The following is a 25,326-nucleotide window of genomic DNA, read 5'->3' as shown; positions in this document are numbered from 1 at the left end:
GTGGTTGCCAAGGGGTATCTGGTCATGGGGTCACTAGAAGACCCCTGCCTTCCAGTGCACTCAGCCACAGAGCCCAGAATGCCTTTTGAGCTTCTAGTGTAATACAATAAAAGTATCCCACTTGGTTGTACCAGTGCTTGTGTGAAGAGTCTTCTACCAACACTTAAATTACTGAGGGTCGTTGGGTCTTAATGGAATCAAGACTTTCTTTAATGGTATATGGAAAAATGTGCTTCCCACTTTCTAGCCAATGGCTGCTCCATTGCTTCAAAGGGCTCTCAGAATAGCTGCAATAATGCCCTAGTCTGCACAAAGGATCCTGTCACAGACCGCTTTGCTGGCCCACGACAGACACCTTTCTAGGATGTTTAATATTAGGAGATGCCTTCTGGCAGTGCATGTGATTGGTGGACATCTTTAAAAGAGATCTGGGATTGGCCAACAAAGTCAGTGACACTAGAAGGCGAGGACCCAATGAGATGAAAACGAGTTACTTACCTGTAACTACGGTTATCCAGTATTGGTATCTTTCATAGATTCACATGCCTGAATCATTCCCTGTCGTCGAGGCGGGAGTCCCACGGTAAATAAAATATATAATAGCAGTGCCTAACATTTCTTGTAGTAGGCTGGAAAAGCCTAAAGGCCTAACTAGGCCTCAAAACTTAGCAGCCTATCTACATCATTATGTAAAAAGACCTGAAATATTAGCCTCAGCCAATCAGCTGTCCTCACCCTCTAGAACCTTCCCTGCTCAAGCAGTTCTCCTCAGATTTTCCCAGCACAAGTGAGAAGTAGTATCCATAGCCAGAACTGCCCTACCGGGGAGGAGGGTGGGTGCATGTGAATCTATGAAAGATACCAATACTGGATAACCGTAGTTACAGGTAAGTAACTCGTTTTCTTATCCAGTATTAGGGTATCTTTCATAGATTCACATGCCTGAATCAGAATAGCAAGCAGTAACATCATGTCTGTCGATAGAGGAAGGTGGGAGACAAAGAAAATATAAATCAATCCCCACACAACCAGGAAGGTAATAGAGTACAAAACATGCCAACATAACATATGCATCAAAACCTTCGAATATAACAGATAGGACAGCATTATAAATATGTAAAGTTTAAAATATATAATCTTTCCAACCTTAGTGAAGAAGATGCTGCAGCACTGCATCACCAACAGCTGTGTCATCTTGAACTGCCGACTGCAGACAGTAATGTTCGGTAAAAGTGTGCACACTTTTCCAAGTAGCAGCTCGGCAAATGTTCTCTAGAGTCACTCCAGCGAAAAGGGCCGTAGAGGTCGACACTGTTCTCGTGGAATGAGCTTTAACCTTCCTTGATAAAGGTCTATTGGCCTTGTCGTGACAGAAGGTAATTGTGGAGGACAACCACCTGGCAATAGTTGCTTTTGTGACAGCTTGACCGAAGGTGGGTCTTCCATAGGCAACAAACAGTTGTGTAGATTTACGCATGTCTTTTGTCTTTTGCAGATAGAATTTGAGACATCTTTTGACATCTAGAGAATGTAAAACCCTTTCTGCAGGAGTTTTCGGATCCGGGAAAAAAGTTCTAAGCTTGACCGGTTGATTAATGTGGAATTGAGTTGGCACTTTAGGAATGAATTTAGGGTTGGTCCTAAGTGTAACAAAGTCCTTAGAGAACTGCAGAAAAGGTGGAGTAATAGTGAATGCCTGTATTTCACTAACTCTGCGAGCAGAAGTAAGAGCCAACAGAATTGCAACTTTCCAAGTCAGAAATTTCAGTTCCGCTTTATGGATTGGTTCAAAGGGCCTTTTAAGAAGTTGGGAAAGGACTACATTAAGATCCCATTCCGGAGGAGGAGGACGAACTGGAGGAAAAACTCTGAAGAGACCTTTAAGGAATTGTTTGATCAAGGAGGAAGAACATAAGGATGGTTTGTTGGAGTGCTTCCTGAATCTGGAGATTGCTGCCAAATGTACTTTAATGGAAGAAAAAGCTAGACCTGATTTAGCCAGAGAAAGCAGGTATGGAAGGATGGCTTCAGGAGGAGCCTGCAGCGGATGAACATCATTATCTCCACACCATGAACAAAACCTCTTCCACTTGAAACGGTATGTTTTGATGGTACTTTGTGCACGTGCTTGCGACAATATTTTCCTGCATTCCGAGGGAATGTTTAGGTCTTTGAACTCTAGGAAATCAGGAGCCAAGCGTGCAAGTGCAGCGATTGAGGATCTGGATGTTGAATCTGACCGTCCTCTCTTGTCAGCATCGACATAGTCGGTTTGAGCCGAAACGGAGGCTGTTGAGACAGCAGGAGAAGCTCTTGAAACCAATATTGTCTCGGCCAACGTGGAGCAATGAGAATGAGAGTGCAGTGTTCCCTCTTCATCTTTTGCAGGACTTTCGGAATGAGCGGAATCGGAGGATAAGCGTACGCAAACATTCCGGTCCATCTCATGAGGAGGGCGTTTCCTCTTGACCCCCGTCCTGGGAACCTGCTGGCATAAAACAGGCACTTGCTGTTTTGCTGCGTGGCAAACAAATCCAGCGTTGGTCTCCCCCAAAGGCGAAAGACTGTGTCTACTTGATGTTGTTCGAGTTCCCATTCGTGACAGTCCACAAAGGTTCTGCTGAGACTGTCTGCTAGAGAGTTTCGAATCCCTTGAACATGCTCTGCTTTGAGGGATATGTTGTGCTGTAAGGCCCATTCCCACATTTCCTGAGCTTGCAGTGACAGGGTAAGAGATTTCGTTCCTCCCTGTTTGTTTATGTAGAACATGCTGGTGGTATTGTCCGTGCGCACCAGGACTGACGAATTCACGATCCTCGGTAGGAAAGCTTGCAGGGAAAGAAAAATGGCCCTGAGTTCCAATATGTTGATGTGCATCTGTTGGTACTGATGAGACCATCTTCCCTGGATCTGAAGGTCCTGAAGGTGACCTCCCCAACCTTCCATGGACGCATCCGTAGTCAGAGTGTAGTCCGGAATCTCTTGGAGGAAGGTGAGACCCTGCGACAAGTTGTGTGTCTTCGACCACCAGAGAAGAGCCTGTTTCATTTTGACCGTGACTTTGATGCGGTCGTCGAATGATCCTTCGACCTGTTTCCACTGACGAAGCAACTCTTCCTGCAACGGTCTCATTCTGAGTCTTGCCATAGGAATGAGATTGATCGCAGCTGAACACATCCCCAGAAGGGAAGCATACATCCGCACTGAAAGTGACTTTTTTGCGGATATTTGTTTTGCCAGTTTGACGAGCTTGTTTTGACGCTCCTGTGTCAAGTATGCCTTGCACTGGCATGTGTCCAAGACTGCACCCAGAAAAGTTAGTCGTTGTTGAGGGTGGAGCTGAGATTTTTGAGAATTGAGGGTCAATCCTAGGTTCGAGAACAGTGAAAGTGTTTTGTTGACTGCCTCCATGGTCGAATGACTGGTGGGACCCTTTAACAGCCAATCGTCGAGGTATGGGAACACCTGGAGTCCCAGGGACCTCAACATTGCAGCCACTGGGGCTAGACATTTCGTGAAGATTCTGGGGGCCGATTTGAGGCCGAATGGGAGGACTTTGAATTGGAAATGGACGCCGGCCACTTGAAATCTTAGGAATTTGCGGTGGTTGGGGTGAATAGGGATGTGAAAATATGCGTCTTGCATATCCAGAGAAGCCAGAAAGTCTCCTTCGTTCAGACAATTCAGAATGTCCTTCAACGTGACCATGCGGAAACTCTGTTTCTTTAGATATTTGTTGAGTTTGCGCAGGTCCAATATTGGACGCCACTCTTCTGAATTTTTCTCCACAAGGAAGAAACGTGAATAAAAGCCCAGCCCTTTCTGAGAAGGATGGACTAGTTCTATTGCATTCTTGTGTAGCATCTTTAAGGCTTCTTTGAAGAGTAAGCGCAGACGAGGGGGAGGGGGACCCCTGGGCGGCGTTGTGGGAGGTTTTTGTAAAAACTCCAAAGTGTGTCCCTTGCTGACCAAATCCAGGACCCACTGATCTGAAGTTATTTTCCTCCATTGATGGTAATAGGCGGAAATCTTGGCGCCCACGGGAAGGGAAAGAGGAGTGGCCGACATCCGGCAAAGCTCATTGGCGCTTGTTAGAATCTCTCCTTTGATTACCTGAGCGCCGTTGTCCTCCCTGCCGAGAGAAAGAACTAGAAGCAGGCTGCCTGTTAGAAGATTGATAGTATGGTTTGTTGTAGGATGATTGATATTGTCGATTTTGTTGGTTTGAATAATTTCCTCTGGAGGAGTAACCACGACCTCTTGCACCTCTAAAGGACCCCCTCTTGTATTGCAGGGTTCCCAGAGATTTCGCTGTGTCGGTATCGGTTTTAATAGCCAATAAAGCGTCATCAATGTGCTTTCCAAACAAGGACTCACCATCGAAAGACATGTCCAAGATCTTGGTTTGGACCTCAGGTCTAAAGGTGGTAGCCTTGAGCCAACCTTGACGTCTAAGGACAATTGCTCCAGCCAGTTGTCGAAAGTTGGTATTAGAAATGTCTAGGGCGCAATCAATAATCTCTGAGGCAGCCCTTTCACCTTCCTGCACAATTCTGCGTACATCCATCTGATGATCCTCCGGGATCAGCTCAAGATATTCCGAGAGCTCCGACCACATCTGCCTGTCATATCGAGCCAGGATAGCTAAGGAATTTGCTGCTTTAATGGATGCTGCTGTGTTTGCAGAAAATTTCTTCCCAATGGCGTCAAGCCTTCTTCCCTCCTTGTCAGGTGGCGTTGAGATGGGAGCAGAAGGATTCTTGGACTTTTGCTGCGCCGCCTGAGAAATGACCGAATCCGGTCGAGGATGGCCGATCAAACAAGCAGGTGTATCGGATGGTGCTCGATACTTTTTATCAATCCTTTGTAAAACTGCTGGAATGGAGGCTGGTGTTTTCATAATATTGAGGCCTTCCTTCCAGATATAGTCAATAATAGGTATGGCTCTGATCACTCTCCGATACCCTTCCTTAAAGTCATGTAAAAAGCAGTCCGACTGCTCAACTGTGACGACCAATTGAAATCTATTAGCAGCTCTCTGCATAATATTGTGAAAACCCCCAATATCTTCAGGTGGAGAGTCTGAAGGACGGGGAGGTGGCGGAGAAGGTGTAGGGATGACATAATCCTCCCAAGGGTCCACTGGAGTGTTATCCGGCAATTCTCCCTCCTCTCTACTTTCGTCACCATCAGAGGACGAACTGTCCAAAACCTGAGGAATTGGTGAAGTACGTGGCTGTGGAGACAAAGGAGCTCTTGGCGACGGAGGTCGTGGCACAGTAGCCGGAGCAGATGACCCAGCAGGCGCACCCTCAGTTGGAGGAAATCTCTGTCGATAATCTGCCAACATAGCTTGCAAGTCCTGTATTAAGGAAGTAGGTAAATGTGTTGTGTCCTCAGACCGAGGAAGTCTAGAACGAGGTGACTGCAATGGAGTGGAGTATACGTCATGCGTATATTGCTCCTGAAACTCTTCTTCATCATCCTCTTGAAGTTTAATATGCAATTGAGAAGGGTGACAGGCAATCCCAAAGGGGTCATCATCCTCTTCTCCTTCTTCTGACTCTCCTTGCATGTATGTCTCCAAAATGTGTGATGGCAAGAGCGGAGATATATGTGAATAATCCTGCCTTTTGTAAGTCTTCATTTGGAAATGAGTGAATTGTATTTTTGCAGGTGGGGAACCGTGCAGCCGATGAGCAGAAGCCCCAGTAAACGGATTCTCCGTCGACGGCGCTGCCAACGCCAAAGATTTTGTCGTCGACGAGGCCGTCAAAGGTATTGTCAATGACGAGTCCTTCGATGTTGAGAGTGTCGATAACGCCGTCATCGACGAGGCCGTCATCGGCGGGTCCCTCGTCGTCGAGACCGTCGCCGGCGTCTTCGTCGACGGGTCCCTCGTCGACGGGACCGTCGATAATATCTTCGTCGACGGGTCCCTCGTCGACGGGGCCGTCGACGGTATCTTCGTCGACGGGACCCTCGTCGACGGGGCCGTCGATGGTGTCTTCGTCGACGAGTCCCTCGTCGACGGGGCCGTCGATGGTGTCTTCGTCGACGGGTCCCTCGTCGACGGAGCCGTCGATGGTGTCTTCGTCGACGATCCCTTCGTCGTCGGGGTCGTCGATGGTGTTCTCGCCGACGACGCCGTCGTCGTCGACGCGTCCGATGGTGGCGTCTTCGTCGACGAGATCTTCGTCGACGAGGTCGTCGATGATGTCTTTGACGACGAATCCCTTGGAGACATTGTTTTCGTCGACGACGGCCGTGCGGTCGTCGACGGAGCAGACGTTTTTGTCGATGGAGCCTTCGCAGAGAAGGATTTCAAAGACTGTGACTTGGTTTTTGATATTAAAGGTGGAACAGACATCAAAGGTGACGTGATAGCTGAAGTGGTAACCACAGAAGTAGAAGAGGAGGTAGAAGTCCAAGTAGTAGTTGGTACAGACACCAGAGTTAAAGTTTTGGTCTGGGTAGTACTCACATGTGAAGAAGCCGATGCACTCTGAGAGGGTTCTGAAGCTTTCTGAGAGGATTTCAACAATTTCTTTCTCTCAGGAGAAGCATTGTCCGTGGATCTAGCTCTCTTGCTAGAAGTTGAGGCTTTGTCCTCCTCATCAGCAGATGAAGACTTCAGCCACAAAAGAACCCTTGCCTCCCTATCCCTGATGGTTTTCTGAGGGAAGGTACGGCAAATTCTACAGTCCTTCACCACATGTGAAGGGTGTAGGCAATAAATACAATCCGAGTGCTTGTCATCCACATGGACTCTCTTCTTGAAGCAGGTTCCACAGGGTTTGAAAAGAGCTTTCCTTTCAGACATTTTGAAGCTAGAAAATCCAAAAAACTGAGTAGGCACTCAGGGAGACTCCCTTACACACGAAGTGCGGTGAAAATCTGAGGAGAACTGCCTGAGCAGGGAAGGTTCTAGAGGGTGAGGACAGCTGATTGGCTGAGGCTAATATTTCAGGTCTTTTTACATAATGATGTAGATAGGCTGCTAAGTTTTGAGGCCTAGTTAGGCCTTTAGGCTTTTCCAGCCTACTACAAGAAATTTTAGGCACTGCTATTATATATTTTATTTACCGTGGGACTCCCGCCTCGACGACGGGGAATGATTCAGGCATGTGAATCTATGAAAGATACCCTAATACTGGATAAATGAGCCTACTAATCTCCAACGATGAAGACCCGTCTGGTGTCCTCTGCTAAGCCCCCACCCTGGCGGCTTGATGAAAACCATGAAGGGGAATCCAGGACACAACTTGTGATCAGTGGGACGGGCTACACTATGCGCTGAGAAGAAGTGAAAGGTTCCCCCCAGTCCTTAATTTGAGCCGGTGGCTGCAGGTAGGGCCCACCAATCCTCAGTTCCGGAGGCCAGCACTAATTTTCTTTATCAGACTTTGATGCAGAGCAAGAGAGGGGGAAACACAAAAGGGGGAAAGTAAGAGGAAGACGCAAAAACAATGACAAAGAGACAAAGCAGGGATGAAAAGGAACCTGCAATAGTCAGGGAGTGTCTGGGGTGGATGAAAGAAGCATAAGGTGGCATCAAGATTGCACATTTTTGCTATTCGGGACTCCCATTTGTCAGTGCCGGCTGCTGGGTCTGAGCAAAACTTTGGGCCCTGTCACTTATTCTTTTACAAATTAAGCACTGGTTCCCCCCTTGTTGGAGCAGCTTACAAGATGTCCACCAGCCAGAGCTGAGCAAGTTGAGGCGGGTTAGTCATTCAAACCCATGGTGTTGGTCGCAGGACGGTCTGGCCTCTACAATTTTGTCACAGATTGGAGGAACTGTGAGCTGCAGTGTGTTGGGGTCTGTGATCCCTGCCCTGTAAAAGCTGGCTCATGCTACGAGAGAGTGAGCGTCCTGAACACCATCTTAGGCTGGACCTGAAGCGGCTGGCCCACTCGGGTCAGAGAGGGCGGCACACTAGCCAGGGCCAACTCTGAAGTGGCAGGCTCTGGAGATGTGTAGAAAAAAGCCAGACACTGGTGAATGCAGTCCCAGGTGTGTTGGCAATCTCTAATCAGGGGTATTTAGAACCTGGGGCTTTGGGGTGGCACACCTCTCAGTGGGCCTTGCTGGACAGTGTCCATGGCTTGCAGGGAAGTGTGAAGGCAACTCCCAGAAGAGTGGCAGGTGAGGATTGGCCGTTCCCACTCATTGGGTCCACACAACAGGTGGCTCCTGGACAGCAGAGTTGCCAGCGGGCTCTTGAAGAGGGACCAAGCGACTGCCGGGGAAGCCGCTGTTTGCCATTCTTCTGTGGATGCTCCGCGTGTGCCTGAGTTCACGTTTCTGTGGAGGACTTGATCCTCTCTCCCTGGACTGTAGTGAAGGGGTGAGTGGCTTTCTGCATTTAACTTTTTCTGACACAACAAATAGTGTTGTTGTATATGTAGGAGTTGTTAGATAATTGATACAAATTTGTTGATGTATGTATAATTGTTCATAAGAGATATGGAATAACAGGTTAACATGTGCCACGAATTATATTTTAATATTTTAACACATTTATGTTTTTAAATTTATGTAATTTATATTGTTCTGATTGTTACACTCAGTTCTTTTGGATTATTTGCACTAGAAAGGCATATATATCTATAGATCTATGACGTGTATAAACTTATAAATTGCCTAGGGATATATATTTCACTTCAATTTCTGCTGGAGGCAGCCAGGGGTGACTGGGGTCCTGATTGTTGATGTGGGGTATGAGCAGAGTGCTGATGGTCCCTACAGGGTGAGGGACACGACTGGACTCAAAACGGCTTCACACCCTTGGCTAGAGCAGGGTGCTGGTGTCGGTATAGGGTGAGCCCATGCATGTTTTTCCTTTGACCAGGCCTTGGAGTGAGATATATATTGAAAAAAATGGAGAAGCCCAGCTGTTGCCTTCGTCTTTTCTGGGCCCCATAAGTGGCCTCCTGCCGAGTGTTTTGACCATGTCGTCTCAGGGAGCAATAAAGAAGCTTGCCTGAGTTGAGTCAATCACTCCTGCATATGTACTGGGATCTCTACATCGCTCACTCACTAAGCCTTTTTTTTTTTTTTTTTTTTTTTCTTTTTTTTTTTTTTAAAAACCTTTATTTGAGCAAGCAGAAACGTACAAGGATGGGCCTACAACCACACGGGCCAGCCGCTAAAAAGGAGTAGACACATATCACATAAGCCCGCAGAGGTAACCGTCAATCAACAATGCAATACTCCACATTAAATACAGGACCAAAACAGGTTTTATATATATGAAAGAACAAACATACAAAAAGGCGAGAGTGTATCCCTGAAGGTCAGCCCAAGGGACGCAAGGGGGGGACAGCAGCGGAGGTGCAGTAATAATATCCTAAGCACTAAGGAGTATGGAGCGGGGGGGGGGGGGAGGGGGGCAGATATCAGGAAGAAGAAGGGGGGGAAGAGCTGGTGACACCAGCTCAGTCCCTATATGAAGATTCCGGGAACGCCAGCCTAGGGAGATAGGGTAATCTCGATAGTGTCCACAAGGGGAGGAGTACAAATGTCGCCACGGTATTCGTTCCATTGACCCCACACCTTCACCCATGCCCTGGGTCTACCCCTGGCCACATAAACAGTTTTCTCACGGAACATGGACCAGTCCATATTATCCTCCCATTGCGCGAGGGCAGGGGGCCTGGAGGCCCCCCAGAGTTGCGCAATATCTCGCTTCGCAATCATATAGCCCAGGGTGGCCCATCTAGTCTGTGCCACCGAATAGTCCGTGGGCTCCCAAACATTCAAAAGACAGCGACGAGGTTCCGGTCGCAAGGATATCCCCGTCACCACAGTCATCAGATCAAGCACGGCCACCCAATAAGCAGCCACCATCGGGCACTCCCAAAGAATATGCAGGAAAGTAGCACGCAAACCACATCCACGCTTACACAGTCCATCAGAGGAAAAGCCCATCACCATCAGTCGCGGTCCCGTCACGTACACCCGATGAAGGATCTTCAATTGGACCAGACGGAGTCGAGCCGGTATAGCCACCTCCTTCGGAGAGGAGAGGGCCGATTGCCAATCCTCATCATCAAGTTCCAACCCATCTCCCATCCACTGTTCCCGAAGTCGGGCCAATAAGTCAGTCCGATTGTTGATCAACTTTTTATAGATCAGGGAGATAGTGCTATCAGGAAGATGTCCGTCGAGGATACGGTCTTCAAGTGGGGAAGAGTCAGGCGGAATCTCACCAGGAGCAAACACCGAAACCAAAGCGTGCCTGATCTGTAAATAACGAAAGAATTCCCGACTACTCAGGCCATAGTCGGCCTGGAGGGCCTGAAACGGGCGCACAGAACCCTTAGAATATACATCTCCCACTTTAGAGATCCCAATCAAGTCCCAACGGTCAAAACCCTTGGAAGACCAAAGACCGCCCAGACGTTCCGAAGCATAAAGAGGCGTCGCCAACGTCAAGCGATCCTCCCAGCCCAGGCTCACATTCGCAGCACGCCACACTGTCAAAGCAGTCAAAGTAGGTCCCACAAGATGGCGCCCAGCGGAGCGAGAATAGAGTACTCTATTAAAGTCACCTCCCGGAAGCTGAAGTTTATCCATCTCAAACGCCGGATTACGACCCGGAGAGAACATAGCGTGATTAATAGCGGACAGATGGGAAGCCCAGTAGTATCTCTTAATATCGGGGAGCGCCATGCCCCCATCGTACCACGGGATAGAAAGTTTCGCGAGAGCAATGCGCGGTCGCCCATCCCAAATAAGTTGCCTCTGAAGGCTCTCAATCTCCCGAAAATAGGTCTTGGGGATAGGATCATAATAATTCTGGAGAGCGTAGAGAAACCGCGGTAGTGACATCATCTTAAACAGGGCCGCCCGACCCAGTGGAGACAGGGGAAGTTTGCGCCAGCGGGCAACGTCCAAACGGAGCCTAAGCAACGGGGGAAGGAGATTACGATCAAAACGAAGGGACGGATCCAAGGTAACGAAAACCCCCAAGTATTTGAAACCATCCCGGACCACCTGAAGAGGAAGTCTACTCGGCAACGGAGGCAAGATACCAGATAAAACGTATACACAGGATTTAGACCAGTTGATGACGAGGCCTGAGTTAGCACCAAAGGACGCAAGAACGTCAAATAAAACAGATAAAGACTTGCGAGGGGAAGTAAGATACAAGAGGATGTCGTCCGCATAAAGCGAGACGCGGTCTTCGAAGTCCGGGGCCCATCGAATACCTTTAAGGGACGGTTCCCAACGGAGCCAGGCCGCCAACGGTTCAAGAGCGAGCGCGAACAACAGAGGGGACAAGGGGCAACCCTGACGGGTACCCCTGCCCAAGGAGAAGGGGGTCGACACTCTACCGTTCACTACAACTTGCGCCAGAGGTTCCGCGTACAACAGTCTAACCCAGCTAATAAACTCGCACCCGAATCCAAATTTCTCAAGTGTCGCCCATAAATAGGGCCACTCCACAGTATCAAAGGCCATGGAGGCATCCAGGGACGCCAAAATGGCCGGTTCAGTCAAAAGCCCCGCCCTCGCCAGCGCGCCGTGGAGGCGACGTAAATTCAGAGCAGTGTTGCGATGCGGGATAAAGCCAGACTGATCCGGATGGACCAACTCCCCAAGAACCGAAAGGAGACGGGTCGCCAAAAGTTTAGCCAACACCTTAGGTTCAACATTTAATAGGGATATGGGCCTATACGAGGAACAGAGGTCACGCGGTTTACCCTCTTTGGGAATGACGACGATTGTCGCCAGACGCTGATCATAGGGAAGCATGTTCCGCTCACGAGATTCTAGAAACATGGCGCGGAGATGCGGCGCCACCTTATCGGGGCATAATTTGTACAACTCAATAGGCAAACCGTTCGGGCCCAGTGCTTTGCCCGAACGGAGCGATCGAACTGCATTAGCTATCTCATCATTCGTAAAAGGGGAGTCCAAAGCAATACGGTCCAAGTCGGTGACACAGGGCAAAGTGATATCACGCAGAAGAAGGCGGGAGTCGGCAACATCCCTCACAGACACGGGAGCATATACCACACGGAAATATTCTGCAAAACGATCAACAATGGCGGTCGGATCAATCACATTCTCACCACTCGCAGACTGAATCACGGGCACCACACGATTAACTCTTTCTTTCTTGTCCAACCACGCTAGGAGTTTGCCCGCCTTGTCACCCACATCGTACAATCTGCCCTGCTGCTCACGAAACATCACCTTTGCAGCGTCAGTGACCAGAGATTTATATGCAAACTGTTTTAGACCCAGGGCATGGAGTTTGTCAGGCGTGACACCAGATTCCAACTCGTCCTCCAAAGCAGAGATCTCCCCCTCAAGGTCCACTACCTCCTTCCTCCCTGCCCTCTTAGCTTCAACAATCAAGGAAAGGGCCTGTCCACGAATCACAGTTTTAAAAGCTTCCCACAGGGACACAGCCGAAGAGACCGACCCCTCATTTTCCAGGAAATATGCATCCATGGACTTGAGCAAGAGGGTACGAGTCTCAGGGGAGGAAAGATACCAAGGGTTAATGGGAGCCACTCGGCCCGCCGCCTCTACCCCAACCTCGAAACGGAGCCAGAGCGGCGAGTGATCAGAAATACCCCTCGGCAAGTGTAAAATCTCACGAACCGCCGATGATTGGGCTGCGGGCATCAGGAAATAATCCAGCCGGGACAGACTGCCATGGGCCCCAGAATGAAAGGTGTATTGGAGCTGAGTAGGATGCAACAGTCGCCAGCAGTCCACAAGGCCAAAGGTATCTAAAAACCCACCCAACCACTGCTGAGCCTGCGGGGTATCTCTAGGGGGATGGCGATCGTGAAGGCCGGAAAGCACCGAATTAAAATCACCGGCAAGAAAGAGAGTGCTATCAGGGAGATCCAACAGAACACGGCCCAAGTCAGTAAAAGTAGAGGCCTGCAAACCCGGGGGAACATAAACATTGAAGAGAGATAGGGTGCGGCCTTCATATCTACCCACCAGGACAGTATATCTCCCACGGTCATCATGAATCACCTCATCGATAGCCAGGGGGAGGGAGGTTCGAACAAGAATACCCACACCCCTAGATCCGGAGGTAAACCCTGAGTGCGCCACAAGGCGGTAGCCCCATCTATTCATCGCATAACAAACATTACCAATCAAATGGGTTTCTTGCATGAAAACAATGTCCGGTGACAAACGTCGTATACAGTTTAAGACCACACTGCGCTTAATACGATCTCCCAGGCCATTGACGTTCCAGGAAAGAAATTTCAACCCTCTACCCCCCATCCCAACCACCCGAGCCAAGACCCCTCGTCCATGAGCTAGACATCAGGAACAGCAGCAAACACAGGAGCAACTCGCCTTGAAAACAACACACAGAAAAGAAAAAACTTCCCAACCCCCCTCCCCCAAACTGAAGAGAAACACCCCCCACCCTGCACCCCTGCAAAAAGCTAAAGAGCCACCCCAACCTGCAGTGTGCCTGTCGCCCAAAAACCCCTATTCTACACAAAGACCCCGGAGGAGGAAAGGTCTCCGTTCCATCCACCCCCCGACCTCAGCAAGAACAAAAAAAAACAAACGAAAAGACAGAATGATCACAATGTAGAGGGACGCCGGCCAACACTCCTGAGAATGTATTCAAAATAAGACATAAGAGCCGAACAGTTAGATCTCCACACCACCTTCGGCACCGCCCGGGTGAGCGGCGGAGTCTGTCTCAGGAGGACAGTCAGGCAATGAGTCCAGCCAGTCATTAACAGCATCTGGCCGATCAAAGAAAAGGGTACGTTCATTGTATTCAACCCGGAGTCTAGTGGGAAAGAGCATGGCGTAACGTAGGCCCCGATCCCGGAGACGTTTCTTGGCACCACGAAACTCCATACGTTGTCTCTGAACCTGTTGGGAAAAGTCCGGGTAAAAGTTCACCGTAGCATTCTCAAAGGCCACCGGGCCCTTCGCCCGCGAGGCCTGCAGGATAGCGTCCCGGTCTCTATAATGAAAAAGTTTCGCTACAATGGGTCTCGGCGGGGCTCCCGGCTTGACTTTGCCCCCTGGAACACGATGTGCACGTTCCACCGTGAAAAATTTTGTGAGACCAGAAGGGGCCAAATGGTTCAAGACCAGATCCTCAACCAGGAGATCCACCGAGTGGGGTTCAGGGTTTTCCGGTACACAAACCAGGCGAACATTGCAGCGACGCGCCCTATTTTCAAAGTCCTCCAGGCGACGGGTCATGAAGTCGTTCCCCCGACGGAGATTTCCAATCTCTGTTTGGAGCTCCGAGACGTCATTCGTAAGGCTAGAGGATTTAACATCCAGTGATTGTACCCTCTCATTCGTCTTGCCGAGGTCAGCACGAATCAGATTCACCTCGATAGCCACGGTGTCAAGTTTGTGGGCCAAGGCCTCGTACTGTAGGCCGATGGATTCCCTCACACCCGAGATGGCGCCCATGATATCCTGTAAGGAGGGCTCCGCCGACTCTTCCAAAATTCGTTCAGACGCAATACTAGAACCAGGCAGGGCAGCTCCGGGGGACCCCTTAGAATGGGTATAACGGTCCATGACATTTGATTGAACTGGAGCTCCGCGCAGAGGTGTTTTCGTCTTGCGCGTCTCTCTGTCCCCTCTGCCCGCCATTTTGAAGATGCGTCACAGGACAAGCCACCAGGTCCGACGGGCCCGACACCCAAAGTACAGGATCAAAAGTACAGAAAAAGGGGGCACAACTCGGGTAGAGGTCGCCAAACCAGCAAATAGGTCACATGAAAGCCCAACAGCCGATCTGCCTCCAAGTCTCAGTCGCAACACGACATCCACAGCCGTGGCCCAAGTCGGAACGGAATCGAAACCGAAACTTAGGAAGGGGGGACCCACAAGGCCAGATCTCCTGCCGTTGTTGTTCAATTGCAGGACGGCTACAGTACCGCACCCCGTCCCGGGCGCACCTCAAGGGCGGAGCCCAAAAGTTCAGAGCACCATATCTCAGGAATACGAGATCCAAATCGATTTCTGAAAAGTGCTAGGGTAATCAGCCAAACGTCCCCTACACGAATTCTTGCAAGAAATCAGGATTCAGCCAGGATAAAATGTCGGGAGCGGCGAGGGTCCGGAGAGCGCTGTGCTCAAGCGGCCATCTCGGATGCCCGCCAAGCTCCTCCCCCCCACTAAGACATTTTGACTTGCTTTGAAGCAAGCCAGATGCGGTTCTCAAGTGCCTGAAACAGTGTCAGTGACCAACTGGTGTACCTGTTCTAGAATGACGAAGAGCCTGGCAGTTGGCCAGGGCCATATGTGCTGCCCTATGGGTTAGCAGATGACAAATGTTGCAGCGGGAGGAGTGCTCTGCATCTTGAGCGCGCTGCAGCATCTTCCATATGTGATCAGTACTGTGAAGAGGTGCCTGCTCCAGGGATGGCTGGTGGATTTTAAAAGTGGTGGAGCAATGAATGAGCAGGTAACCAAGTAAGGGTCGTGGAGATCTTTTCTTGTGTGCAAAGTTAGGGGAAATCTCATTATTCTCCAGATCACATCAGCTACTGGAATAGTTGGAAATGTCTCACTTGTCGCCGAACAAAGTGCGTGAGTAGGGGTGGTGAGTGTGTGTTGTCCAGCTTTGCTCTTTAAAGGTGAATCTCGGCGATGCACCGGACCTGGCTTTGTGTCCACTCTGGAATTCTGGGGTACATTTTGTGATGCAATTTTGGGGGCACGACTAAGGCTCAGAAACAGCCTCTTTGGAATCATCTCCAGAAGATCCTAGGGAGATGCAGATGTGTGGGAATAGGGACATGGACTCACGGGCTGAGTCTTTCTACAGACTTTATTAGTAGGCATGTGTGGGGGGTGCTACTATCAACAGTTACTGCTATGCCGATGCTTGTATTTGGGTGGTTGGTTTGGGAGTGGAAGACCTTGGGTTCAGAGGTTGTCGTTTGCAGTTGGAGTCTGTGTTCAACGTGCCACTGCCACTTTCAGATCAATTTTATTTATTTATTTTATTTGTTAGACTTATAAGGCGCGCAGCTACCCAACAAGGGTTTCCCGGCGCCGCAGACGGAGCACATCAGATTGTCATAGACCTTGGAGGATATGATTGTTCGAACAACCAGGTTTTGATATTTTTTAGGAACTTTGAGTAGCTTTCCTCCTTTCGAATATGGGGAGGTAGCGTATTCCAAAGTGATGGACCCAAATATGAGAAGGATCTCCCACCCATTCTTGCCAGCTTAAATCTAGGTACACAGAAATTTGCTGCAGATTGGGATCGTAGGTTGCGTTTAGGTATGTAAGGATGGACTAGTGCTTGTAGATACTTAGGCGCTGTACCCGCTTTTATTCTGAACATATAGCTCAGGGCTTTGAACTTGATACGGTTCTCGACCCTGAGCCAATGTAGATCTCGTAGATGGCCCGAGATACTGGCGTTTTTTGGGACTCTACACAGCAATCTGGCCGCTGAGTTTTGGACCATCTGTAATCTCCGCACAACTGCTTTGTTTGCACCGAGGTAAAGGATATTTCCGTAGTCAAGCCGAGATGTAATGAGGGCATTGACTACGGTCTTTTGGGTGGAGATGGGCAGCATCCAGAGGATTTTTCTGAGCCATTTCAAAATGGTAAAACAAAGAGCCACCACTTTGACCGCCTGTGGCTTCATGGAAAGAGTGCTGTCCACCATAACTCCCATATTACGAACTTGGGTGGTCGGTGTAGGGAGATTTCCCATCTGGGTAGGCCAGTGGGAGGCATTCCACAAATCATTTTGTTTTTCCAATAGAAGGACCTCCGTCCTGTCTCTGTTTAATTTCAACTGGTTGCTCGTCATCCGGTTGAATGTCACTGAGGCCTTGTTTTAGAAGTGAGGGAGGTAGTGTACTGATGTTCCTGCAAATCTCATAATTCCACTGGGGCTGGTATCAGCCATCAGCAGCCCCTCTTAAAATAAGCAGCCCCTTGTAATGAAGCCCTTAGATTATAACAGTCTAAAAAAGACTGATGTGGCTTTCATTAAAAAAGGCACTTCCATCAGAGGGAGCAGAGCAGGCTAACCTCAAGATGGTTTTCCAAGTCAGTACCTTGTCTCAACAAAGACAACAACTAGAGCTGTAGCAATACTGTTTGGGGTAAACTTTACATCTTAACATGAACTCTTACTTATAGATGGGGATGGGTGTTATGTGATGGTTAAGGGCAGGAGGAGGGGGCAGCTCCTTTGACCCTAGTGGCGATGTAAGCTCCTCTCCGCCTGCCTTAGCAGAAGGCAGGATCACTGAGGGAGGCAATCTTAAGGTAGCAACTTATGAAGAGAACCAAGTAGGTGGTTTCATACAGGGGCACTGAACATATACTCAGATGTGATTGATCGGTGTCTGGAGGGTGCACCATGCTGTGGTAGGAAAGGTTTCTTAGTTGTAATGCTAGTTCTACATCATAGGAATCTTCATTGAAGTCATGCACAGTAAAACATCCTGCATGCAGGTAATAATTTTCTACTTTTTAGGATTATCTATGATGATCCACTTTACTCTCACATACACAAGACCAATGTGTGAATTGATCAAATTTTTTAGAGATACTGGATCAAGTCCTGGTAGAAGTGGCATTGGACAAGGGAGACGAGATCAGTGCAAACCGGGGACTAGCTGATGGAGAACGCTTTGGTGAGACAGTACTGCTTGCATGTTTAGACGAAGGTCCGCTGCACCACAACCTGTAGAGAGCACACTTTAAGTGATTCACTCTGAACGCTTGGGATTGGTTCAGCAAGAACCGAGCAACTATCACATTTTCCTTGCCATTCATGACTATTCCTAGCCTGTATAAATGTACATCTTCACTGGAAAAGTGGTTTCTGCCTGAAAACTGGAGATATATCTAGTTATGGTTTGATAAAAATCCATCAAGTCACATAAAATAACCTTCAACATGGAGAATGCGAACAATTTCAATAACTCCAAATTAGACATCAACTAATGAGTTCAGAGCTATGTAAGGGCTCTCACTCGGTCACTCACACCACCGAAACTTAATGTTCGTCGCCAGAGGACACACTTCTGGCCTCCAAGCCTTATAAGTTTTGAGGGAAACAGAGAGGAGACAAGGTGGAACCATCAGGAGAAATGGTTGTGGGACCTATCAACAACTCACTACTGAACACTGGTTTTGCATACACTTTAAAATAATTCAAAAGTAGTAAATGTAGAGTGGAAGTGGGCATGTGGTTGAAAGTACTGTGTAGGTAGCACTACACCCAAATACACATACGGTCATGGGTGCCGCAGAGTCAGACTTGTGTCGGCGGGGAAGAGGCACAGCAGCACTTTGCTTCCCGTCCTTTGGGACAGCCGGCAACTTCACAGCTTTGGGTGAGAGACTGGATGGAATGGACAACATATGGGGTACCGCCACTCTGAACGGTCCGGCTCATGCCCTTCTGTGCCTTCCTTATCTGAATAGAAACCACTGGCATACAATTAGACAGAAAATTAGACTGGGGCACCAAATTTGAAGTGGCCTCCATTAATAAATGAGATAGATAAAAAATAAAAATAAAAGAGTCCCACATTTGCAAATCAGGCTAGTTTTAAACTTAAGACAACCTTTCTAGATGTTTTGCAAGGTATATGCAACTGTATGCATTTATCCTTCCTGCAATATCAGAGAAATGAACAGTCCAAAACTATACAACTAGACTATAAACTGGCCTGCTACCATCCACAAAACCAGCCCATATACTGATCTGAGACAACTGCCTTTCGGGCACTGCCAGTCTGACCCTGGTGGCATATTCCTATGGTCAAACGAGGACTTTATCTACCACTGGTTTTCAAACAGCTATATCTGTGCAAACGAGGTATGCAATCGTCAAGACGAATGGTGTTGTAGGATCCGGAGACAATGGCTATGGAAAACTGACCAAGTGGGCAACAATCCCCAATGACCAGCTTTGGGCGATTTGGACACCGATGAGCAGAAGGCATCCTCATATAGATCACCTGTCCAAAATGCTCAAGACTGAAGCTGGTTGAGATTGCTAATGTTACCCATTAGAAAGATAGAAGCATTTGGGGATTTGTGGGGGTGGGAGGTAGGTATTTTCAGGCATCTGTGGCCTTATTGAGAGATGAGGTGTGGACTTGCAGGACCGGCTTGTCGTCTGGGCAAGTTGGGTGGAGGACCAGGGCGCTTACTTTCAGAGGGCATTAGGGAGCTGTCTGCAACAAATTCATATGAATAGCAGAGTCCCAGTCACCAGTGATTCACATTAGAGTTGTTTCACTCTTTTTTTCACACGCTGCAGGCACTGTTTAGGTCTCGCCTACCATAGAGCATGTGCTACATGCACTCTCACTTGGGAAAGATATTGTATACAAAGGGCTTGGAGCCCGCACACTGTTTAACATGTGTTGGCTTCATCACCACTCAATTCAGTAGATCTTTATTCGATGATTAGAAAACATCATAAAAGTACAAAGATACAATTAAAAATACAATTAAATAACATATCTGAACTCCATCTAAATTCACTGATAAAAGTTAAAAAGATATTAAAAAAACGTCTTATCTGGGACCATTGATTAACCCTGTCCTCTTGTATTTCTTAGCCTCACCGCAACCTTACTAAAATTCATGATACAGCATAATGTGCGCATTTCATTTGCTCTTTGTAAAAAGAGTAAAGCAACTTTAGCATGACGGAACTTCACCTGTTTTAAAATGTCTTCCAGAAATTTACGTCTAGGCATCTTGTAAAAAGGGCACAAAAGTACAAAATTAAGGGTGTCCTGCGGCGACCGATTGTCGCAGGCACCCTTCTGCTCAATTGTTGGAGTAAAACCTGGTGGGTCAGCCAGTATATTTGGTAATAAATTGAGCCTAAAACGAGACATTAAAAACCTATCCTGGGCGTTATGCATCAAATACAAATATGGTTCCATGCCCTCACTATTCTTAATAAGACAGTGGGCGCTTACTGAACGTTTGTGCAATTCCACTCCTGCTCTACGTATGGAAATCTGTTCAAGCAACATTTTTTTGATCTTCAGTTTGTCAAGATTTAATATTGTGCTAGGGTTGCTAAAAAGATCCTTCCGATCTAAATCCTCTAGAGTGACCTTAACGTATTTTAACCATGGGATCTGTAGACCTTTATCCCTATGCACACAATCTCTCATAATCGCCACTCTTATTTGTTGCCTTTTAATAGGCCAGTGCGTGCTGGCTTCACTTCCTCTTCTTACGGCTGCAGCAAGACACAAGTACTGATTGATTCTGCTTGAACGCTGTGCTTCCACTGATCATGCTATGATTGTGGCACTACTTTTATTTTTTCTTCTTCCCTATCGTCCTTGTTGAACCGTTTGCCATTCGTAGCTATGTTTTACTATACCACTTGCTATTCAAAGAAGCCCCTTTCTCCTCTGAAATGAATGTTTATTGCGACAACAGATGTTATCTTTTTCCAAATGTATTTTCACTAGGACAGGGACGCAATTGCTTTCATTATGATATAGTATTTTCTGCCAAATGTCATATTTCTTTTCAAGCACCAGGGAGATTAACCGATTTTCTCAAAATAACAGGGGTGTGCCGAGAACTAACAAACATTGGCAAAGCCAAATAGGTCTCGCCTTTCAGACTATTGGCTCTGCCATTGCCTTTTGTTCATGCTATATGGCATGCGCATTGTCAACTTTGGCAATGATTTTTAGCCATGCTATATTAGCACCGTGGCTGATGTGCAGCATGGCTAAAATAAATAATAAAAAAAGAACTATAATGCATCCAGCACTAATGAACTTAAAAAAAAAAGCCCAGTATCCCTAGCCGTGCCATAGTGCTTTTTAACTTAGTTATAGCACAGTGCAAAACATGCGGCTATACAGCTTAGCTAAAAAAAAACATTCCCAAAGCCAATAGCTCTCATAGGTGTAACCAATTTCATTGCCAATGCTTGTTTTAACTCATCAATCTGGTTTCTTGCCATACTATTTCCCTCTCACCTCTGGTTGCCACACACTATAAACACCCTCCAAAAACAGCTTGGTCTTGGCGTGTGAAGCTGATTTGTGAGCGGTTCTGGTGAGTTGGGGAGGTGCAGAGGTATATATGCTGTAACGTAACCATCCAGGGACTGACCTTTGAACACAAAAGCGGCTACTGCTACCACGTTTATTCATCAGAAGCAGGGAGTGAGACAACTTTTTTCCTTCCTGAGCGATATCCTTACAAAGGCTGACACTGTAGACTCTGCAAATGGTTTTGGGAGAGGAACAGGTGGGAGATGTATTGCACAAACCTAACTTGTTTTACCTCTTTTGAGATAAGTGCTTTTAATTGCCTTCTTGATATTGCCACCATTGTAAAAGAAAGATTGGTTTGCACTTTGTAATGTTTCAAGAAAAAATAATAATTATGGAACAGGGACCTTTTTATACGAAAACTCTATGGACTCGTGGACCAGGGTCAGCGGACTCGATAATTCTCGCCTCGGTGCCTACTCTAACCAGGGATCACACTCGGCAACTCTGGGCATTAGCTTGCCTCATCTCTACAACGGCACCCCACATTCGCCGGGGATGCCTGGTTTCACCTGGGAGATACCCAGTAGGGACCATCTCACAGGGATAGCCAGGACGGGTTCCCCAGCGGTCTACAGCTCCACGACTCCTCAGGGCAGCAGTGCGCTTTACAAGACACATACATTTACATTTATGAATTATCAAGGCTGATTGTCTATCACGGCTACCATTATCTTCAATAAAGGACTGAGAAACTGATGAATGGATAGTAGCTAACGATGATATTTCTTTGGGTAGTGTGATTACAGACGATTAATGGAAGGTGGCTTTGTATAACAATGAAGGCCGGTTGAAGGTACAACAACATTTGACAAGAGTAAGGTGAACAGAATGGCCCAATAATGAATTACTTAAAAAATATAAGTTGGTTTGGTCAGAGTTGTCAGTAGTAGATGAAATCTTGCAGAGCTGAGAGACTAGTGGTACCAGAGTCTATTTGTGAAAGGTTGATTGGATGGTTATACAAGGGACATGGTGGCATGTCAGCCATGAAAAGTAAGGCATATATGATTTTATTGTGGCTTAATATGGATAGGGTCATAGAACGGTATGTAGGAAATTGTGATGACTACATGATAAGTGATAAAACGTCTATTGTTAGAGAATCTCTAATTGTACTAAGTATCGTGATATGCAATGGAAAATTTGGGTATGGATATTTGTGGTTCTTTCAACCAAGGTGAATTAAGAGGTATATTTGCTTTGATCATGGCTGATCGCTAGTCTAAGATGCTGGAGCCTTGAATTTGCAAATGAGGGGAAAAATTGATCATTTAATATGTTTTTGCAGAGATTTGTTTGTGAGAGAAGGAATTCATCATGAAATTGGTACGGATAATGGACCTCAGTTTGTTTCAGAAAAAAAGGTCCGAATTTTTTAGATTTTAGATTTTATAACATACCAGGACTGCACTATATCATCTGAGGGGAAATGGATTGGCTGAGAGATTTAACTGTGTTAATAGCGTATACGATTGGTCACTAAATGTAATTTAAACTGGAAACAAGAGCTAAGAAGCATGTAATAGAAATATACACCTCATTCAGTTATGAATTGCTCACTTTGTATGCTTCTATGTGGGAGAGATCCTGCAATAATTGCTTGTCCCTGCTGGTTGAGGAAGGAGATAAAGACAGGGATATGATACTGAAGCAGTGAATAAAAGCTAAACAGACTATGAGCAGAGTCATAATAGCAAACCGAAGCGAAAGACATGCCAGTTTGAGGTAGAGAATTGAATACATGGAAAGGTGGACATTAATGGGAGAAAAGGTGAGCCTAAATTTTCTGATCCAAAAACGATTGCTAACGTTTGGGGTAACCCTGTGATGCTGGACAGTGGGGAGAAAAGGAAAGTAAGAAGACTTGTTCATGATCACAGTATGAAAGGAGGGGATATATATGTCAGTGGTACTAATGTTCAATTTGCCAGTGTTGCTACTAGGATTACTGATGTAGAAGTCAAAATATTAAAACCGCAAAGAGAAAGAAAATCTTCTATATGATAGAAAGATTTTCACCAAGTTCGATATTTTGTCTCGATAAATGATCAGTGGAATTACATAAGCATATGAAATTGTATATATCTATCAGTTGATGTGTTGTACTCTGGATAATTAGTTATGCCATTTTAATAGATTGTAGTGAAGCATTCTGCATTAGAAGGTTAGGTTTGGAGGCGGCAGAGGCCTGTGGCTGTGGACAACACTGTTGGGGTCTTGTATTTTCGTGTCTTCTTAAATAAACAAATTTTTTTACGTCTCCAAGGAGTGTTCCTTCATGTGATTGTGAGCAGACACTCACCAGCAGAAACAGCTCCCTCTGCGTTGGCCTAGCAGTGTGAATGGGAGCAGACACCCACCAGCAGTAATTGAAACAGTATTAGGAGGGGATACCTTTACTCATCATCCAAAAAGTGACAGTTGTCCCGCCCCGGAAGTGACGTCACCATTGACAGGCACTTCCGGGCCCTTGGGGATCCTGCCCCGGAACTGACGAAGAGGTCATGTGTACCTGGGGGTGGAATAACATAGGGGTGGGATCATGTGGGAGACCTCAGTGAACCAGAAACCAATAGAGACCCTATGACCACGATGTGATGTTGAGGTGTGCACCTCTTTTTGGGGTGCTTAGAATACATATAAGGCGCTCTTAAGCGCCCTGTACAGCAACCAGGAGCCAGCCTACAAAAAGATCACTTTATCAATATGAAGAGATACAGCTGGTATCCTTGATTAAGTTCAACAACAGCAGAAGTGAGGCCTTGAGTAACGTCGTAAATGCTGGAAACAATTTCTTCAATATGGAAGAGGATTAAGAATCTATTGTTCCTCCTATCTCACCAGTCTATGAAGATAGGCGGTTTAGGAGGAAGTGGCTGCTGAGGCGGCCGTCGTGCAACAGCCGGGCGCAAGGTACGACGCCAGTGATGCTTCAATGGACGTTTGCGACTCCCAATTTCAGAGCTGCCACCAAGTGCTGTGAAAATGCAGGGGTTAGTAAAAAAAGTTATAGACACTTAACGAGTATGTTGCAGTATTTTATTTTTTAACTCATTGATTGTCTCTTTCTTCTTTTGAACCGTAGAAAGCATCGCCAAAAAGAACTTGGGCAGAGGGGCAGCAGCCAAAAGTTAACAATGTAAATTTTTACTGTTTGTGGTGTTCAAAACAGACTGAAAGATCCCCAGGCCAAAACAACGAGTCTCGCAAGAAATGTGTCTGTGCCTTTAAGAGCATCGGTTTTGAAAAGAAAACTCCAGGCGTCCCTTACGATGCCATAATGCCGGTTAAAGGTTTTGCCACTGTTGTTGTACTCCCATGTGTCAAACGTGACCATTATAGCCTTTGTTACGGACCTAAAATCAAGGATCCTCAGCAGGAGGCTCACAAGTGCCTGAGTGAATCATACAGATCAAGACAAATCCTGCATATATGTAGTTTGTTAGACCCATACAAAGTGTATAAACTCTTAAGGGTGATGTATGGGTTGTCTGAGGAAAAGAAATATGTCCACCCTGATATGATTAAGTGCTTGTCATCAGCACTCCAAGAGATCAGATACTCCAGCGAACCAAGCTCAAAACTCTCTGGTATGCTGGGGTTGTGTACGTATGTTAATGGAAAGACTCGTAGAAAACCATATGTGTGATATTTATTTAAAAAATAGAAGAATTGGGTCTTGAGTCACATGAAGACTGTTTTAAAATAAGGTTTCTAATGTTACATACTTACGCATATTTAGAACAAACCCCAGAATGTCACTGCGTAAGATGTCTATGCGTTATGCCTTGGATACGTATGTATCGTCAGAGCTGAAAGGTCCTTCTAGAACCAATGAGTGCATATCTGTAAAAATTGCAATGCCAATAAGACATGTACTATGAAAAGGTAAAGTATGTTTTGTTTATGTTTTGCCAATAGTCTTTCTTATTAATAAAATTTCCTTACACAAAACATGCATCTTTCAGCTTCAGCTTCAGAAGGAGTCCACTTCAGCTTCAGAAGGACCACGATCCACCACCACCAGCAACAGGTTGCACGCAGAAGCTGGAACAAGATCACAGCCGACCAGCTCGCGACTTCCCTGGGCAAGAACCCTCCCACCGGCGCAACGAACCCCAGCCAGGCGGCCACCAACCTCACAAAGTGGATCAGCAACTGCGCAGACGACCTCGCCCCTCTGAGGACCCCGCCTAGCAGACCCGGCTGCAAGAAAGCCCCATGGTTCACCGACGAACTCAAGAGCTCCAAGAGGAA

At 47.0% G+C, this 25,326-nt stretch overlaps 1 pseudogene; it reads left to right on the top strand.

Moving 5' to 3' along the window:
- Positions 1–24,752, top strand: part of LOC144783132 (uncharacterized) — a 44,421-nt pseudogene extending 19,669 nt beyond the window's left edge.
- The last annotated feature ends 574 nt before the right edge of the window (positions 24,753–25,326 follow it).

This window comes from Lissotriton helveticus, chromosome 9 (genome assembly GCF_964261635.1).
Source record: "Lissotriton helveticus chromosome 9, aLisHel1.1, whole genome shotgun sequence".
In the NCBI taxonomy this organism is placed as follows: Eukaryota; Metazoa; Chordata; class Amphibia; order Caudata; family Salamandridae; genus Lissotriton; species Lissotriton helveticus.
Note: the sequence above shows the minus strand (reverse complement) of the source record. Positions and strands in the feature narration are given on the sequence as shown.